Raw genomic sequence first — 19617 nt, 5'->3', positions numbered from 1 at the left:
CATGTGTACAAACGCTCGTTATAATGCAACAACTGCAGGGCTTTTTCTTTCTCCGTTGAGCGCATGTTATAGCCGCTCAAAAACTATGCCACTATCGTTTGAGTACTAGGCTTAAATATGAAGTGAAATATAATATACATAATCCGGGTACTCTGGCACATTTAGAGAGAGAGAGAAAAAAAGGTGATATTACGCTACCAGACATGGAAAATATTGGAACGTTGTTGCCCCCCGTTCGAACTCTGGCAAGGAACGCCTACGTTATTCTTAGCCATCCCTGTTAAACCATTATCGATCTGCTAATTTTGATTTATTTGTTTGTTCCACTGCCAAAATAGGTCTGTGTTTGCAGGAGAAGAAAACTGATTTTACTTACTTCAAGAAAATAAAAGAGCGCTACAAGAACGCGGACTAAAAGGATAACACGTACGACAGACAGCGCCTGTCCATCGTACATGTGCCTCTTTTAGTTCGCGTCTTTGTAGCGCTCTTTTATTTTCTTGAAGTACGTTAAACCAACTCGCCCACATCAAGCTTCTGCTGATTTTACTTATCCTGGCATCTATTATCTCGGATCAGTGCGTGTTACTTTTGTTCTGCACTGATCAAGTGTTTGCATTTGTTTATTGACTGTGTTTTTCATTGCTGTCGCTCAAACGCCGCTCATTACATGGGACTGCAGACTCGTCAAGCCGCCTACTTACAGTATTTTTTTCCCGCTGTCCTTCATCTGTAATGTACATGGTGGAAACAAAGATTTGATTCGATTATTATTAATTCATAAAACACTGCCCTACAGCCCGGCTTCAAAGAACATGTAATACGTATCCTGCCTGTATTGATATATTCCAGAGTTCATTTCCTGTGTTTCGTATAAATGCAGATAATCATGTTGTCTGCTTAACTCTCTTTGACGCCTGCCTCGTAGTTCTCCGTTTTCCTGTTTGTTTCTCCATCTCGCATTGTTTTGTCTACCACATACGTCTTATTTGTATATTTTGTCTTGCTTATTACTCTTTAAGTGCGCCAGTACGAAGGCTACGTAGCTATAACAAACATTTCATCATCATCATAATCATCATCGTCGTTGTCGTTACTATTATTATTATTATTATTATTATTATTATTATTATTATTATTATTATTATTATTATTATTATTATTATTATTATTATTATTATTATTATTATTATTAGCTTACGCGTTATTGTGTTGATGCTTCAGTTGCTGCTCTCCTCCTCAGCAATCTTCGGGAGAGGTCCTGCTATGCTAGCTTCAATGAACAGTCATCTTTTGTGTACAAGGCAACCAGCTGTGTCCCCCAAGGCTCCGTACTACGACCACCCTGTTCTTGGTATTTGTCAACGATGTTTCTTACGTTATCCGGAAGTCGTTCTTTCTTCAATATGCAGAGGACACCAAGATTTTTAAAGATGTTCACACTATTGGTGACTGTCGAATTCTTCTGTCTGACCTGTTGTCGTTTGCAGTATGCTTCAAAAATAATGCTCTCAGCCTATACGCTTTTAAGACCAAAATTATGACATGCACTCGCAAAACCGAAAGTATTTTGTTTCAGTTGAGTAGGGTTGCTGAGGTCAACGATCTCGGTGTGTTCTTTAATGACTCGTTAAGCTTTTCATCTCATACTGAACGCATTGCTGTGCGTGATTTGCACTCTCTAGGTCCTGTTTGCCACCTCTCACGCAAATTCAAATCTCCCATTACTTTCCGAATACCGTATCAGTCTATGTCTGTTCCCCAACTAGAATACACATCGGTGGTGTGGATCCACGTCCCACAGTGATAGACTAGAAAGAGTTAAGGAAAAGTTCGTAGCAATTTACCGCCATCGTTGTTGCGCTGGCACTGGTCAGTCGTGTAGCGCTTGCACTTTATCCTTGCTACCGTCCTGTACCTGCCGAGGTATTCGCGCAGGCCTTCTATTTTTGCATAAGCTCCTTCACCGAAACCTGAACTGCGCTGAGCTACTTGATTGTGTCGCACTTGGCATTCCGCAGCAAGTCGCAAGGTGGCACCGACCACTCTTCGTTCCTGCTTGCCACTGCAAACATTCTGCTGTGTATATAGAATTTTAAATAATGCCAATTCCGCTGATCTTGATATCTTTCATCAGTCGCTTTCGTCGTTCTTTTCACAGCTTCGTATTGTCGCGTGCTACGTCTTTCTCGGGATTCGTCTACTTTTTTGCCATGTGATTTAGTGCATTTCCAGCTTGCCTGGCGATATGGCCAATGTTTCAGCGGCTTTTTTCTCTCGCACAATTAATTTTCTTAGTGCATTGCATTTATATGTATTTTACATCAATCGTTTCCTCTTTCTTTTCACTTTCCATTACGTTTGTATCTTTAGCTGTACAGTTTTTTTCCCATTGTGATTTCCCATAATGATTATTCGCTCATCAGTTTAGCCTTTAATCGGTGAATCGCTCTCGATGCGGGGTTTTTCATGGATACATTGAATAATCGAAAATTTTACCAAGCACTTTTAAAAAGCTTGAAACAGTTATCTACTTTTGTAGGATGCTATTCTAATGTTCGAGAGGTGGAATCAAGTTTGAAACACAAGTGTATAAACGTTTGATAAAGGATAATGTCAAACTGTTAATGTTAAAGCCACGTGGCTTTAGAAAAGATAAGCAATATGTGTTATAAAATGGCACTTAGTGCAGAATTTAAAAAAGATACACGGTACTGGTGAATCCCTGTATATAGTACAGCTAAACAAGAAATAAGAAAAATGGCAAAAGTGAAAGGTGAAGTCCAACTGAAATATTCAAGAAATTGCAATATGCATCTGGGAAAAGAAAGTTACTGCTTTAGGATTTTAAACCACATGCTCTTTTCTACAGAGCTAAGGAAGGTCAATTGGCTGGGGCGTTTGGGCGAAACCGACACCTTCTTTGAATAGACGAGCATGCGAGAATAGGTTCTCGGACGCTGTAGATATGATTTGCTGGAATCGACATGAACTCCATCGCTACGTCAAATACGCTGTAGAAGCTTGGGCAAGTTTGTGCAACATTCTTTTCTCAACAGCGCAAAGGACAAGGGCGAGACGAGTGCACAAACACAGCGCTGACGTACATTCAGCGCTGTGTATGTGCACGCGCCTGGCCCGTGTCCTTTGGGCTGTTGAGAAAGAATGTCAAATACGTATACTTGCTCCAAACCAGCGTGCTTGCTTTAGTGGACGTCTTTATTGGACTGGGAGTGGCACGACGATCAACGACTGGGTTTGCTATGAATTGCGAGGGCATTTGCAGCCTCTAGCCTGGGGGGGGAGGGGGGGGGGCGGCGTGTGCAGTCCGGGGGAGAAGAGCGCTCGGCTTGGCACCACTCGGGAGTCGAAAAAACAGCCCGCAATCGCTCCATCACAGCCGCACAGTCGCTGCTCGCGAGACGCCGTTTCTAGTGCGATTTCAGGATTTTCGCGCAACTGCTGTCAAACGCTCTAAGACGACTGATCGAACCGGTTCGATCGATTAGGTTGATTAAATGAAAGGTGGACATCGATGAAGATTAATCGTTTTGCGGGATAAATTTAATCGATTAGTCGACTAATCATCCATCGGTATTACCAACCCTGCTCACTAATCTTCTGTTTATTTTAGGTTTAGCTTAGCTTTGTCCATGGATAAGAGCTCGTTCTAGCAATCTTCCTTGTCTTTTTTTCTGAGTGTCAGTATTATACCCAAATGGCTTTTCAGTACATTCCATCTTTTCTTTTTAAACATCACATTCCCGTGCCTTTGTATCCCTTTTTTTAAGTTGTGCATTATCTTATCGTTAGGTTACCTGTGCACCAGCATTAAAACCTCATGGTTTTTCCTAGGCACATAATCTAAAGGCTGGATTGTTTGATTGATTGATTGATTGATTGATTGATTGACTGATTTTAGTTGACTCCCACGCATTGTTCGTGTTTTTCTCCGTCTTTCTGTTGTGATTTCACATTGGCTTTTGTTGATTGTAAACTGTTCCTTTTCATAATTGTCGTTTTTTATTTCACGTTTCTTTCCTGTATTTGTAGTTTTTCCTTTATGCATTCTACTTTACCCGCGAGCCAGCACTGAGACCTTAGGGTTGTTCCCGTGCGAGTTAAAATAAACAAATTATTATTATTATTATTATTATTATTATTATTATTATTATTATTATTATTATTATTATTATTATTATTATTATTATTATTATTATTATTATTATTATTATTACCTAGTAGCAGGAGATTAAAGGATACAGCAACGCCTCGTATTTTAATTTCTCAAGCAGAGATTACGTGAGTCTTTATCACTATCTTAATAATGCGGACTGGTATTTAGTAGTAGAACTGAGAGATGTTAATGACCAAGTCGCGGCATTCACTAGTATTATCCACGATGGAATGAAGAACTTTATACCACAAAAAGTCACTAAACGCTCTAAATTTCCCACTGGTTTCCTGTTGAACTGAAAACAACTTTAAAGCTAAAAGGCCGTGCACACAGGAAGGCACAGCGTACAAACCAGGAACACCAGCGTGTAGATCTTAAAATGTACAGGGCACTCTCTAAACGACTTTACAAGCGTGATCATTCCATCTATATAGCACATGTGGAAGTTAGTACTTCTAAAAATTCAAAGTCTCTTTGGACACACGTTCGTGAACGGTCATCCAACAATACGAAACAAGATATATCTCTACTTAGTGGCGAGAGCCAACCTGTCCCAGATGTCGCGGGCGCCTTCGCCCTACACTTTGGGCCTGTGTACGGTAGAGGGTACAGTGACTGAGTTAGTGAGCTTTCAAATCACCCTTCCCTGGACTCAAGTCTATCGGTATCAGAGGAACTTGTCTTTAAGAGCATCAAATGCTTTAAACTGTCTTTTACGTGTGGTACTGATGGCATTCCACCTCCTTTGATTAAGACGTACGGGTCCTTGCTTGTTCCAGTTTTTTACCTGTATTTTTAATTCTGCTTTAAAGACGAATACATTCCCAAAGGCTTGGAAAACAGCGCGGGTCGGTCCCGTCTTTAGGTCAGGGGTAGAAACGGCTGCGAATAACTACAGGCATATTTCTCTCCTACGCGCAGCATCTAAATTATTGGAATCAACTCTGCACTCAATAATTTCATCCTCTATTGAAAATAATATAATTCATCAGCAGCATGGTTTCATATCGGGATGCTTCACATCTACCAACCTCGTTAGCTTCATGACGCATGCCTCTCAAGCAGTGTGTAAGAAAGGACAGCTGGATGTCATTAATATTCCCCTCAGTAAGGCGTTTGATGTCGTATGCCACAAAATACTGCTTCATAAGTTGACACAACTTGATCTGCACCACTCTGTCACAGCGCTGATAAGAAGCTACCCATGCGACCGGTATTGCTACGTTAGCGTACATGGTCAGTCGTCAGAAGTTTACGCGGTTACAAGTGGAGTTCCTCTAGGGCTTGTCCTGGGCCCTCTTCTTTTCTCGCTGTTTATTAACGACGTTTCTACAGTAATTCAAGGCTCTTCAGTTTTGTTATATGCTGATGATGCGAAGCTTTTCAAAGCAGTAAAAAAGTTAATGATTGTGCCGCTCTTCTGAAGGAAATTACAAATTTTGCGTCATGGTGCGCTGAAAACAAGCTGGTCATAAATGCATCAAAAAAGAAAGTTACAAGCGTCACGTGGAAGACTAGCAGTACTTTATTTCCCCATAACGTTAAAGATGTTCTCCTGCCAAGAGCTCAGGGAACGAAGGTCCTTGGAGTGTACTTCGATAGCTCTCAGAGTTTCTCGCCCCACGCTCAACAGACGAGGCAGCGTGCACTTCGAACGCTCGGCACAGTATGTCGGGTAACGACAGACTTCAAACAACCCGGGCAATTTGTAACTTCATATAAGAGCGTATGCCTTCCAGTTCTTGAGCACGCCTCCGTGGTTTGGGGCAGCACTTGTAGGTCAAATTGTGAACTTCTCGAAAATGTGCAAAAAAAGTTCACAGTTATATTTAAACATCGATTCTGTCAAAAGCCTTTCATCTTCATAGAGCTAACACAAACACTCATGTTACCTACCTTCACCTGTAGACGCAACAAATCGGATGTTCTTCTTATTCGCAAATTAATACATGAAAAAATCTGCTGCTCGCACTTGCTAATGTGCGCTTTTACACTCCGCAGGAAGGCACAAGGAAACAGCGCGCCTTTCAGCCTTCAGATTTTGGTGACCTACTATCTAGAATGCAGGCGACATATAACGCCCATTCAGAGTGCCTGGATATTTTCATACCTAACTTTGATATGTTCCTGAAAGCAGTTGCAGAGATATTTCAATAACTGAACAAAAACTCTCATACCTGTTGTGTGTTCCGTCATTCTGTAATCCTTTCTTCTGTTTCTCCAGTTTTGCTTTGTATTCTCTTCGTGTACATATTTTATGCTCTGTTAAAGTCTGTATTCGCGAAATTATTATGTTTTTTATGTGTGCGCGCGTGTGTATGTGTGTATGTGCGTGTTTGAGCCTGCATTGTTCTTCCTGTGCATTGTTTTGCCGAGTGCGCCAGTAGCAAGACCCTCGAGGTTGTTCCTGGGCACTTTACATAGGAATCCCTTGATTATTATTATTATTATCATCATCATCATCATCATCATCATCATCATCATCATCATCATCAGACCCTCTAGAGCCGACTGCTCTAGAGGGTCTGATATTTTGTGCATCAGGGTTGGTGTATCCTCGTATGGCAGCGCCGCGCCATTGTCGTCCTGTGCAGATTGCTCTTATCCTCTTCCTGACGATGGCCGTTTCATGTGTTGCAAAGAGTGTAAAAAAAAAACCTTTCATTTGCGCTCATCATGTTCAGGAATCGCAGAGTCAACGTTCATTTCGATGGGTTCGTCCAAACGTGACACATGGAAATGTCGTCATTGTCGACAAGGAAAAAACCGACCCGCGGCTACAGATGCATCTGTTACTGATGAACTTGATGCTCTGCAAAGCCAAATGGGAGCTATAAATCATACGCTGGACGGTCTCTCTTCCCTTAGACCTGATATCAATTCATTGTTATCACTTCCTGCTAAAATCGATCAGCTTTTGGTGCTGACGTCAACTGTCGATACGCTCCAGTCTTCCGTGAGTAAGATTCAGAATTCAATTACATTCATGTCGACAAAATACGACGATTTTCTGGTTAGAATAGAAGCAAGTGAAAAAGAAATCAAACCAACCAACTCGGAGGTTTCGTCACTCACGCTCAAAATGCAGGAGCAAGAGATCGAGATCCAGGCTCTGAAAATTGAAATGAATGAACAGGAGCGGTACAGTCGCCATTTAAACCTGGAAATCCACGGCCTTCCTGCCGCACCTAATGAGGACTTGCGCGCTGTTGCGACGAATCTTGCCAAAAAATTGAGCATCAAAGACTTCGACAGCTCTGGCATTCTTGCCATCCATCGCTTACCGAGCAAAAAGAAAGATAAAATTACAGTCATTCTGGTTAAATTTGCTTCTGTATCTGTGAAAGAAACTTAGATGGCTTGTCGCCATAAACTGCGGAACTTATGCAAAACTGGTAATCGCCACAAGCTTTATTTTAATGAGAATCTTACAGCAGCAAACTGGGAACTGTTCTGGCTTGCCAGGAAAAAGGGAAAGGAAAAGAAATATAAGTCTGTTTGGACCAAGGACGGAAAGGTGTTTGATAAGAAGGAGGAGAGTGCCTCTTTAATCCTTGTGAACGGCGTGAATGATCTGTTGCGCTTAACGTAATTGTTTCAAAGCGGTCTATCATTCGCTACGGAGATCTTTTTCAAAACAAGCCCATGGCTCTGTGCGGGAGTTTGGTTGACTTACAAGCACTTGGTCGTCATTTTTCCTTTCCATCAACAGTTACCACAGGTCATGTTATTATCCGCAGTTTACGAAAGCATTGGGACGTATTTTGTACTTACGTTGATAGCATTTTACATAATGTGGACGTTTTTGTTCTTACTGAAATAAATATATGCTCGGCCGAGACTAACCTTTCCACTCTTCCAGGATCAGTTTCCTTTTGGTTCACTCGAGACACTCAAAGAATAGCAATTTTCGTACAGGATATACTTGGAGTGTGGAACAGGTAGTGGCTAATTTTTCTAGTGCGGAATCTTTGGCACTGAACATTTCAAACCAATTTAGTCATATTTCACTCTTGGCAATATACAGACGACCCTCAAGTAACCTGTCCTTGTTTCTGAATGAGCTGGAGGCACATTTACAAAGGACGACGTTAGTTCCTAACATATGCCTAGTAGGAGATTTCAATATAGATATTCTTAATCCCGCTGTAACCTCGGCATGTGATTACTTAGATATCATTGCAAAACATGGCCTTGAAAGTATTATTGAGATTCCAACTAGGGAAGAATGACTTCTTAATAATTTAGTAAAGTCTTGTATCGACCACTTCAACGCCCGCACGGAGTCTGCTTCAGTTTATGGTGCAGTGTTACAACAGAAAGTTGCGGACCATTACTTCACAGCTTGTCAGTTACGCTTTCCTTCTCGGTCGCTATCATGTTCTAGCCCCAATACTTGCCACGCTGTTACCGATACGGCTACTTTTGATAAACTGGTCGCCTTGTTCGGCTGGCCAGGCCTGCTTGAAAATACCGATAGATTCGAGCTATACAATGAATTGTCACGTTCGATGGACATCATATATAAATCCAGTGAAATCCATACAAAGTAATGACATGTGGCAAGAAATTAAATAAAAATAAATTTGCATCACAGTCACTTGAAGTTCGAACCTACTGCAAGTAAGTACAGTATACAATGCAATAGAGCTATATAAGGTTGCACTACAGGTTGTAAGAAGATCAAGAACATTTTACGCAATTGTAGGCGACGGACGTTCATGTTTTGGTGAGCGCTCTCTTTCAGCACTGGCGCCGCGCAGAACGACTACACCACTGGCATCGCTACTGCGAAACATCATTATGATAAATAATTTGTTTATTCGCTTATGTCGCGGAGTAGGTGCTTGAAGATACGCGGCTACGGACATCGATTCCTTCGCACAAGTGGAACTGACGAATATCTTGCCACAAGAAGGCTCCATCACCTGTAAAATTGGCCTCTGCCCGGACGGTGCTGTCACGCGTTTAAGCTAGCCTTGAGATTGCTGACGACCTGAGGCTCAGGTGGGTACCGTGAATGTTCGGTACCATTGTACAGTGCTTTTAAAGAAAAAGGTAAATCAACTTTCTACGTGGAAAGAGCGCCCAGCAGGCGCGTCAGGCTAATATCCGCGTCTCGCTCTTCAAGGTGGGTTTGGTTTCGTTTTAAGTATAAACCCGGTTCTACCCACTCAAGCGTAAGCGGATGTCATTTTACACCGCAAGTCCCAGACACAAGACACCGTCTAAAATTTTACTTTAAAAATTTTTCCTTTAAAGTGCTTAACACAGTCTGCGCTGCCAGGGTATTTTTGGCGAAAACTGTGTTCTCCTAATCTGCGACCCTTTCAGTCTTTGCTAGTGTACGTAACACGTGGTGTCGCAAGAAAGCTTACTTAAAAAAAAAAACGTAATTTTTCTGTCCAGCGCTGCACATTCTCCTCTGTACGAACTATAAAGATTCGAATTGTTAAGTAAACTGCGGCACTGAACGGTTCTCAATATTCACGAATCTTGACAAAAAAAAGAAAAAAAGTGCTTTTCTGGCACCACAATGTGTCGCAGGCCAAAGCGATCTTGGTTTTGTTATTACATTTATTTCCCAGGATTGCCTTAGAACTCAACCCTTCAGCAAGAATCTAGTATGTTGTGCACGGAAGTAGCGGCACGGAACAATGCGGAGCGCGCGTGGCGCCTGCAGTCAGCTTCCAAAATTCACATCTCGACTAAAACTAAAAGTAACATGACCTAACCTCGGCAAACATATATTTTGAACGTAGTTTGTGTCGTATTGTTATTAGCGCAACATCAGTGTTGAAGTTGAGGCATAAAGTAGACCACAATTAACGGACATTTGGGCGTGGCTGTCGTGCTTGTCAAGGAGTTACGCACGTTATCTAGGCCAAAGATTTTTACCGAAGAGTATATTGCATATTAAATTAGAATCTTTATAGTTGGTGCAGGCGAGATGGTATAGCGCTAAACACAAAAAGTAATTTTAAAGAACAGTTTTTCAACCCCGCGTTTTTCGTATATTACAAAAGTTGCGAAGGGTCTCATGTGACAATGAAAAAGAAGTTTTTTTTTTCGTGAAAGAGATTTTGGGAGACGGCTCTGCACAGGGAGCGCTAGAAAGCCTTTATATTTATAGCACAAAATCTAAGCGACACTTGGCCCTCAATGACCCAACACAGATAAAGCTCACGTTACATTTAGCTGGTTGCCACGTTTTTGGACAAGCGCAGCTATTCTCTCGCCGCTTAAGGGAGTGACCGAATTATTATGGTCTTTCTTAACGAAAAAGATTATTAGGGGCTAAGTTGTCTTTAATTTTTTTTTTCCACCACATAAGTCGCTTAATCTTGCTTGATTTGCTGGCGTACTCGTGCGTTTTTCTTTGCCCGTTTTTCCCCAGTGCGCCTGGTAATTGGCAATCATCTTTCCTGCTAGGCAGCTAGTCACTGATCTGCAAAACAAACATTCCCACTTACTGGCCTTTTACTTTTCTTTTGCCAATACAAGCGCTCATGTGGCGTCTTAAGATGATAGTGATTCCGTCGGCGACAAATGGTATGAGCCACTCGTGCAGGCTAGTCAAGGAATCATAGCAGAGCAGCTTGCGAGAGCTTTGAAATGTGTTTTTGTCGCAGAAGCAGGAAAAGATCAGGCGTACAAAAAGTGACATGGTCGGCGAACAGTAATCCTATTATATTCGCTCTCCGTTTTGTTCCTCTTGCATTAGCGATGGGAGACGACGACGAAGTGTCCTGTGTGGAACGCTGCCTTTTTGTCTTTGAGATTTTGAAGCTACTTTGTGGGAGACGCCGCTCCCTTAACTACGGCGATGGACGTGGAGTCGCCTGGAGAGGTTCCTGGTCCTTCTACGTCAACAGCGGCCGCATCGAGAAAGCGGTCTAGTCGCCCGAGTGACACCGACAGCGAGGGCACTGTGATCTACTCAGGGACCAGTGATGAAACCTCGGATGACAGCGACTTCGTGCCCCTAGCGAAGCACAAAGCAAAGAGAAGACTCGTCAGGACATCTCCTTCCACAAGTAAGGCAACTGTGATCCCGACGCGAAAGCCATCAGACCTCACGATATTATTTGTGCCTGTGGCTGCTAGCGACAATTTAAACCGGATCAACCGCCAAGCCACATCTGTATCGCTCGAGGCATTTGTTCCGGGTCAGATCAAAGATGTAAGGATCAACGCCCGTAAGAACATCCTCGCTATAGATGTCACAAACCGCTGCGCGCTAGACATTCTGAGCAACGTTAAGGTGCTGGATAGCATCAACGTAAGCTGCTATAAACAAGACCATCATGACTCTACGGCCGGCGTTGTGTATGACGTAGATAATTCCATAAGCGATGCCGACCTGCATATATTCATCAAGCCGGCGACAGAGGGAATTGCCATATTGCAAGCCCGTCGCCTGGGAAACTCGCAGTGTGTCAAGTTAACTTTCAAGGGAGACAGCCTGCCGTCACACGTCAAGGTCGGTCACTTCCGACACATTGTACGGCCTTTTTTGCCAAAGCCGCTTCAGTGCAGGAAGTGTCAAAGGATAGGGCACGTTAGTGCGGTTTGCACAAATGCTACAGTGTGCTCACGGTGCTCTGGGTCGCACAGCTCCGACGCCTGTCGTGCAGAAAACCAAAAGTGCGCCAATTGTCAGGGCTCTCACGATGCAACTTCGAAGAATTGCCCACATGTGAAAAATGAGGCGAAAGTCTTGAGGCAAATGGTCAGGGATGGTTCCTCGCACAGGGAGGCTGCCGCTAAGGTGCGACGTCGACGTTCACGTCGCCGGAGATCTAGGAAACCCACTGCTATTGCTAAGGATGCACCGCGTCCACTGACAGTCCACAAACTTCCGCATACAACTAGCAATAGCAGCAATGAGATTCCTCAGCAGAAAGTCTCCAATATCATTGCCTCAAGCGAGGAGTGGCCGCCACTGCCACGGCTAGATCCATCAGTGGAGCGACAAGATGTAGCACGCTCGCCGAACCATGCTTCACCTTCAGGCAGCAACCAAGACGACGACAAACAAGTTGTCACCATGATAAGGGCCCTTATGAACATGCTACGAGCACTACTGACCACCATACATACTCCGGCGGCTCGAGGCGCACTTCAAATACTGGAGACCCTGAATCCGGTACTGTCCGGTCTTGAGAAGCACCATGCCTGCTCCTCTACATTCGTTCCTTAAAGAGGTCAAGGAAGCGTCTATCTTCCAATGGGATGTCAGAGGCATTAAATCGCGCATTTCGGACTTTAGTCCGTTTGTTTTTTAAGAACAAATTTCCAATAATCGTCATTTGTGAACCAAACGTTGAGAGCGCCATCCGCCTATCAGGATATGAAGCTTTCATGTCTGCCACCTGTAGCGACCGCAGCAAAGTCATCGTTTATTTCAGATGCGATTTCACATATGTTTTACACCCAGTGGCACCTGATGACGACAATCAGTGCGTGTGTTTGACTATAAAATGCAAGAACGTCGAGCTCACGCTCGTAGGGTCAAATCGACCTTCGAGTCGATTTGACAACGCAAGAATAGGTGCAATTTTAACAGCGACACCTGGACCATGGGTTATTACCGGTGACTTCAATGCGCATCATCCGCTATGGGGAAGCTTAAAGATGGACTGTCGAGGAAGACGTGTACTATGCTTCGCGTCGGACCATGAGCTCTGCTGCCTAAATGATGGCAGTCCCACTTTTCTGCGGGGATTGACATACAGCAGCTGCCTGGACTTGACTTTTGTTTCAAGATGCCTCAGTGCCAGTGTGAAATGGTTCACGGACAACGAAACGCATGGTAGTGACCACGTTCCAACATATGTTAAAATCGACGGAATGCGCTAGTCACACTCTACTACAGTTCTTCACATCGACTGGCCTAAATACACGTTGCTCATGGAGAAGAATTGCCAAGAGATCCAGGACTGTCTGCCTGGCAACATCGAAAATCTAATTAACGCCGCTGCTCAAGAAGCCACAAGATCGTTTAGGCCTATTCCTAAATTTTCTGAATTCGAAGCAGAATTGGAGCGGCTTCGAGCAATCCGCCGTCGCGCGGAAAGAAGGTACAGGCGCACCAAGTCCATCTGCGACCTAAGGGAGGCGAGACGCATATAGAAGAAGATCCAGCGTCGGATCAACTCCCTGCAGTCTCCAAGATGGGAAACCTTCTGTGATACCCTTGATCCGCATAAACCCCTGTCACATATATGGAGAACAGTGCGTGGTCTTCGAACATCACCGCAACAATGCCACCCTTTCAAATGCCTGGCTCTCTACCAAGGTCGCAGAGAGATCGACGTATCGGAGGACTTCTGTTTCAAGGTTGCTTGTCTACCGCCATCGTTCGCTACACGTGATCCCCGTGATGTTCCAATCTCGCGGGATTCTCGTATGCACAATCTGTTTTCCATCGAGGAGTTGCAGGTGGCGTTGGCAGCGTGCAGACGTTCCTCATCGCCTGAGCCTGACGGGGTGACATACGTAGCTCTTGGAAACCTCGGTCAAACAGCCCGGCATGCACTTCTAGACGTGTACAATAATTCATGGCGTGAAGGGGAAGTTCCTGCTGCATGGAAGTCCAGCCGCCTTGTGCCTTTGCTCAAGCCAAGTAAATCACCCCTAGACGTGGCGTCTTATCGTCCCATTGCTCTGGCCAGTTGTCTAGGAAAGGTGATGGAGAGGATGGTGCTGACGCACCTAGAGTGGTATCTAGAACACTACAAGTTATACCCTGACGCTATGGCAGGCTTTCGACGCGGACGCTCTTCTATAGACAACATCATAGATCTTGTCTCGTCTGTTCAACACGAAAAAAGCCTCACGAGACTGTCAGCTGCGATGTTCCTGGATGTTAAAGGCGCATATGACAACGTAACCCATCAAGCCATCCTGGACGCCTTGGGCGATGTCGGCCTAGGCGGCCTTGTTTTTCGGTGGATATCCAGCTTCTTGAAGGACAGGTCATTCTTTGTGCAAACAGAGGACGGTGCGTCATCACAACACAACACCTACCGAGGCGTACCACAAGGCGGAGTCTTGAGCCCCACTCTATTTAACCTGGTGCTCATCGACCTGGTTCATACCCTTCCGGAATCCGTCCATGTGTCGATCTATGCAGACGATATATGCATTTGGTCATCAGGAGCGACGCGTCCTCAGGTGCGCGCCAGACTTCAAAAAGCGGCCACACTAACATCAGGTTATCTTCGAGCACGAGGTCTGGAGCTGTCCTGCGAGAAGTTCTCTGTAGTCGCTTTCCCGCGTAAAGCAATGAAACCGTACGTCATCAGAATTAATGGACAGCCAATTGCCTACGAGAAGGCGCACCGCTTTCTAGGAGTGATAATAGATCGAGCGCTTTCCTGGAGTCCTCATATCTCCTACCTGAAAAGGAAATTAGTCATGATAACCCACGTGCTCATATTTCTTGCGGGAAGGCCATGGGGTGCGTCTGTGAGTCGATGCTCCAACTCTATAACGCACTGTTCCTTGGTCTCCTGCGCTATAGCTTACCTGTACTGGGTGGGACCGGCAAGACCAAGCTCCGTGCCCTCTAGTCTGTACAAGCTCAAGCTCTGCGAATTTGCCTTGGTCTTCCCATATGTGCGTCCACGGCAGCAACAATAGCCATCGCGCAATGCCACCCCATCAACACGTATCTTCAAGTCGACACTTTAAGGATGCATATCAGGCACTTCGCCCGACTTCCATCGCATCATCTCGCCTCCCTTCCTGCCGCTCGACCTCGTTCAGCGTTTAGCAAGATTATTGCCGCCAACCATGGAACTTTACCGTCAAACTTCACGCCTGCAGCACGACCATCTCAACCGCTGTGGTGCCTGCATCCACTCCAGGCTCTTCTTGTTATTCCCGGTATCAAAAAGAAAACGGAGATGTCAACTTTCGCCCTCAAACAAACCGTGCTTTCAGTGCTACATGAAAAGCACAGAGGACGCATCCACATTTACACGGGTAGTTTTGTCTCCTCTAATAGTTCAGCTGGAGCAGTGGTGATTCCCGCAGTGTGTGTCACTCTCAAGTTCAAGACATCTCACATTGCATCATCGACGGCTGCAGAACTCGCAGCTATCCGTGCTGCTCTGGAGTTTATTGTTCACAAATCATCACATTCATGGTCCATCTTGTGTGACTCAAAGGCAGCTCTTCAGTGTCTGATGTCCCCTTTCAACCATGGACCAAATGAGCAACTAGTCGCAGACATCCGACTACTCCACCATCACGCAATCAACAAGGGACACAACATCATCTACCAGTGGATACCGGGTCACTGCGGAATTTCAGGAAATGACAGTGCGGATGACGATGCCCGGTCGGCTCATGATGGTGCCCAAATTATACCCACACCGCTGTCAAGAACAGTTGCAGCCACAAGTCTTCGCTCCCTCGCCCGCGAGCTTACACAGAATATGTGGAACACCAGTGAATTCACGAACACACGTCTTCACAGATTGGATCCACGTCTGCAACTCCGCCTACCACCAGGGTTGCCACGAGCGGAAGCAACACTTCTGTGCCGCCTGTGGCTCGGCGTGGCATTCACGAACTCCTATTCATTCCGCATTGGAATGGCCGACAGCCCTACTTGTGACACCTGCGGCTACGAGGAGACGATTGAACACGTCCTTTGTTACTGTCCCCGTTACAAAGTGCGAAGAACAGTGCTCGTGACCGCTCTCGCAAAACTGGACAATCGCCCCTTTACAGAGGAAAAAGCTCTAGGACATTGGTCCCGACGGGCTTCGGCACTAAAGGCCTTAAGGGCTTTGCTGAAGTTTTTAAGGGCATGCGAATTGTGCGACCGCCTTTGAACGTTGTAGCGCGTAGTTTCGCGTTACTGTATGAATTTTCTTTTTTACATTTTTTCCTCCTCTTCTTCTTTCTCCTTTTATTCCCTTTGCCCCCTTTCCCCAGCACAGGGTAGCCAGCCGGTACTTGCACTGGCTAACCTCCCTGTCTTTCCTCTCCTTTGTCTCCTCCTCCTCCTCCTTGCATTAGCTGTTGAATTACATCAGGTTTGGTTTAGTAGCTATAGCATCCAAATGTACTGTATTATTACTACTACCATGCATCATTTTCATCGGGAACTAGGAAGGCTTTTTCTGAAACGCTAAGGTTTGTATTTTTCTTTATAATTGCAGAAGACCGAGAGTCTTAATCTGATGGCAGAGGTTAGAAACGTTGAGTGACTCACGCAACGTTATAGCGTGGCTCGGAACGTTGTTGAAATCAATGTCGCTTCAAAAATAGCTCTTATGTTGATCATACGCAAAGAAAGATAAAGAAGGAGAGAAAACCAACCGCATATTTGGCACAAGTATAAAGATTGCAGCGACCCAGGACTAGAGTGGGTCACTGTAACCACAGGCGCTGTTTGAGTCTGCGCACATCGAACACAGTGACATGCGAGGTATAGCTGACAGACAATTCTTTTATTCACGTTCTAAATGCCTTAGACTTAGTCATCGAGCTCTGTGCTTTTCCATTTCATAGTTGTTATGAGCGCAGTGCCAGGAACCCAGAGGTCACGTGCATTCCGCGCGGTCCTATATCATCACTGTGAATTACCTTGTGTCGCTGTCCAAAAACGAATAATCGATTCGCAACACGGATAGTATTTAATAGCCACGGTAGAGGCAAGGCAGAAAAAGCTACCAGACCGGTGCATCAGGGGCGTAGCCAGGGGGGGGGGGGCTTATGGGGCTTCAGCCCCCCCCCTCCGAAATTTTATGCGAAGCATATTACGAGGGCTCAACCCAGCTCCTCAGGCGCGGCGGTGACCATGAAATCACGTGACACCGTGACGTCACGACAGAGGAGAAGTGGCTTTGGCTCAACTCTTGCAAGACGGGCTGGGTGGGAATCGAACCAGGGTCTCCGGAGTGTGGGACGGAGACGCTACCACTGAGCCACGAGTACAACGCTTCAAAGCGGTACAAAAGCGCCTCTAGTGAATGCGGTGTTGCCTTAGAAACGCGCTGTTTCTAAGGCGTGCGTCTCTTGCTCAGGCGCACATTTCGTTGCCGCGCCGAACGCTGCTTTGCTCGACGCTCACCGCGTCCAATGCGGGGCGCGTAGTCGCTGCCCTGTAGCCGATTGTCTTACACCCCTTGGCGGGTCGACGGGAACGCTGTCGCGTTCCACTCTTGAAGGCGAAGAAGTAATGCATGAGTTGTTTCTTCGTCTAGCCGAACCAAATATAGCCAAGCAACAGCAGTTCACCAGGCTAAACAGTGGTTCAACAACTAAAATAAAGGCTAGTATGCTTCGCATCCTGGGCTTAACCTTACCTAAGCCACAGCCATTTTTTTCGTGCTGTCCATGCACCGCCGACCAAAGCGACCCCCGGCGCCGGAAATCACTCTGGATTTTGTCTAGAATGTCTTTTTGACGTTCGAAAAGACATTTAACCGCGAAGATTGCGAACTCGGGCTGGATTTCGTGGCAAAGCCCATACACCGGGAGTCACATAACGCCAAGTAGTCCCATCCGAGCACAAAGTTTCAAGGGCGCTTTGATGGTGAGTGGGCTCGCCGCGGCATCTCACTGAGGCCACGGAATCTATGGAGCGCGTGGATGTCAATTGCGAAACTTTATGGGTATAAATCTCATAAGCTCTTGATGTGAAAGGTGCACTGACATTTCCAAAGTTGTGCTTTAGATTTTCAATTGCGGAACTTTGTGGGTTTAATGTTGTTATAAACATTTGACGCCAAAGGTCTATTGATTTTTCTAAAGTCTTACATCGGAACATACAATGAGACAAGCCAAATCAACACACTAGCAGACAAGTTGACAAAGCAGGCAGCGAGGTCCAATGAGACGAAGCGTTGGGGTGGTTCATTTGTGCCGTCATGTCACACAAAAAAATATCAACTTTTTTTTTAACCTACGCCAGAACATCCATGTCACGACACTAAAGCCAGCCAAAGTAACTACGTTCTTATTTATTTTTTCTACTTTGACTTTTATTCGCGAGGACACATTGAGCCTCTTCAATTTTTTTTTTTTTGTTCTCGCTACCCTACCCGTGGGCTGCCAGAGCCAGCCAGAGCGCATACGTTTTTCTCGTATGGCCCCGACCACCGTGCGGTGCACTTCGGTGCGCGTTCGGTTTGCCCTGGCCGAGTGGATTTTCACCGGACAGAGTTTTGGACGCTTTCTGGCTAGCAGACGAGAAAAAAAAAAAACAATGGTCGCTCGCCGCCATCACTGTGGGGACTCGAAGGATTGCACCGCATTCCTTGAGCGGAACCTTTCCGGAAAGTCTTGTTTCGCCGCTGTTGGACCAAGCGTCTCATGTTTTCTTCGGTATTCCTTCCGTAGCCCCATTAGGTGTCCGAAGTAGGCATTAGATTCTGGCCAACATACTTTCCTATGCGTTTTTTTTTCATTTTGGTGCCTCCGCCTCACAGAAAAAAAATACATTGTTGCGGCGCAGCGAATTGTCGCATGGTGAAAGGTCGATTTTGATACTTCTTTTGCGGAAAGTAATGGGCGACGGGACGCTTCAGTTGCCGGATACGTTTATTATATTATTGCGAAAGCAATTATATGGACACTCCAGGCGCATTCCTGCCATCGCCCTCATGTTTCGTATAAAGGCCAAGGGTGATAACATCGTGACCACGCGCTGCATGCTGTATGTGCGAGTGAAAGCGTAGGAGGGGAGGTTGAATAGGTGAGCCGACGATGGTGGCTCAGTCTTGTGTGTGCAAAGGAGAAAAGCGGGGAGCAAGCGCGCCGCCTTCCGTCGCGCGCAATACATCGGGGGGAGTGGATGGAATGGGGGCGGAATCTAGGATTCTGTGAATCTATGATTGTGCAACATGTTTATTTGCCTTGTTTGACGCATTATATACAGTTACTTCTTCTTACATACATAGACTCATTGGAGACTTATACGTATACTTAAATATCTTGTTGCGAGGTTTTGTGTATACATGCAGTGAACTTTGTTTCCAATGACACTTTTTTGTCCTTTATCAAGCCGTATTTTCGCATTTGCATATCCCATTGTATCTTTGCATTTCTAATGTACGAGGGCGAGTCAAATGGAAGTGAGCCTACCCTAACCACGTAATAATGGTTCGGTTCATTATCTGCGAGGCATGCGCGTAGGAGAACGGCATGTCTCATTTACAAAAGTGACACGCAGGTGTGAAGATCAATGTTCTTTAATGCTCTCATACACTGGGTTGATATGGTTGCGTCACATAATCGACACTTCAAAAGTTGAACAGCTCGGTGTCGCGAAGTTTTTCACAGCTGAAGGTGTTTCCAAAACAGAAATTAATCACCATATGACTGCCGTGTTCGTTGAACACTGCATTTCATTGACCACTGTGAAGCGTTGGAGCAAACGGTTCAAAGGACGTTGCAAAGACATTCCAAGACCGGCC

At 45.3% G+C, this 19617-nt stretch overlaps 1 protein-coding gene across 9 annotated transcripts in view; it reads left to right on the top strand.

Moving 5' to 3' along the window:
* Positions 1 to 19617, top strand: part of LOC135900756 (G-protein coupled receptor 83-like) — a 171088-nt gene that overhangs the window by 71056 nt on the left and 80415 nt on the right. Inside the window, exon 1 of one of the 9 annotated variants that reach the window (XM_070531160.1) lies at positions 1248 to 1354. The exons of the other annotated variants lie outside the window; for them this stretch is intronic. The gene's annotated coding sequence lies outside the window, so the exon portion shown is untranslated. Of the gene's footprint in view, positions 1 to 1247; positions 1355 to 19617 lie in introns of those variants that run through there. 9 annotated transcript variants of the gene reach the window in all.

This window comes from Dermacentor albipictus, chromosome 1, assembly GCF_038994185.2.
Source record: "Dermacentor albipictus isolate Rhodes 1998 colony chromosome 1, USDA_Dalb.pri_finalv2, whole genome shotgun sequence".
In the NCBI taxonomy this organism is placed as follows: domain Eukaryota; kingdom Metazoa; phylum Arthropoda; class Arachnida; order Ixodida; family Ixodidae; genus Dermacentor; species Dermacentor albipictus.
The sequence above is the reverse complement of the archived record's forward strand: the minus strand, read 5'-3'. Positions and strand labels throughout refer to the sequence as shown.